General features: G+C 40.8%; 1 long non-coding RNA gene across 1 annotated transcript in view; it reads left to right on the top strand.

The window, feature by feature from the left end:
* The window catches only part of LOC147817887 (uncharacterized), a 165,011-nt gene that overhangs the window by 76,278 nt on the left and 87,996 nt on the right, over positions 1-737 (top strand). The gene's annotated exons all lie outside the window — the stretch shown is intronic.

Genomic DNA, 737 nt, shown 5'->3' with positions numbered 1-737 from the left:
GCCTCCAAAAAGCTTCTGTTGCCAGGTTGAGACACTTATACAGTTAATATCCACATGGTGGTGATGGAGTTTGTGTGTCTTTTAAACTAAACTAGGAGGCTCCAGGTAAAGATGATTTGCAGTTTTGCAAACAGGGCTGTTGAGCTGACTGTTGTGTATTTTTCATTGAATCACTAGCAGGGGACAAGAAGTCTTTCTGCTGAGAGAAAAGATACTCCTGGTCAACACAGGAACAAATACCCAAACACTGAGGTCACTCCCAGAGCAGGAATAGTCGGGTTAATGGACTCTGGTTCCAACAACATAGAGCATTTGCAGGAAAGAGGTTGGGAAAAACACACACACACACACACACACACACACACACACACACACACACAGAGAGAGAGCCCTGCCAAATCAAACCTATTTTTATTTTAAATTTCTAAATAAAAAAATAAATAAATTTAAAAAATTAAATTTAAAAATTCCGCTCCCTACTGAACATCATCCTCCCAGTTGGTGAGTGCCAAACAAAATCAACTTTATGTATAAGCAGGTCACACCGTCTCTGCAGCCAAGGAAGGTGTAACAACACATAGAAAATACATTCATTTAGGAATTTCCTCATTAGGATCTGCAGGCTGAGATTCTCAACAGTAAACACAGACCTTCTCAGATCAAATCTCTACATCAGATGGCGCTGATCTCCAACGTTACCTCCCTGACGCTGTAGGATGGTTTCTTCATACCAGATC

This window comes from Seriola lalandi, unplaced genomic scaffold (genome assembly GCF_002814215.2).
Source record: "Seriola lalandi dorsalis isolate HSWRI2012SDOR001 ecotype SW California unplaced genomic scaffold, Sedor1 jcf7180002054861, whole genome shotgun sequence".
NCBI classification, from domain to species: domain Eukaryota; kingdom Metazoa; phylum Chordata; class Actinopteri; order Carangiformes; family Carangidae; genus Seriola; species Seriola lalandi.
The sequence above is the reverse complement of the archived record's forward strand: the minus strand, read 5'-3'. Positions and strand labels throughout refer to the sequence as shown.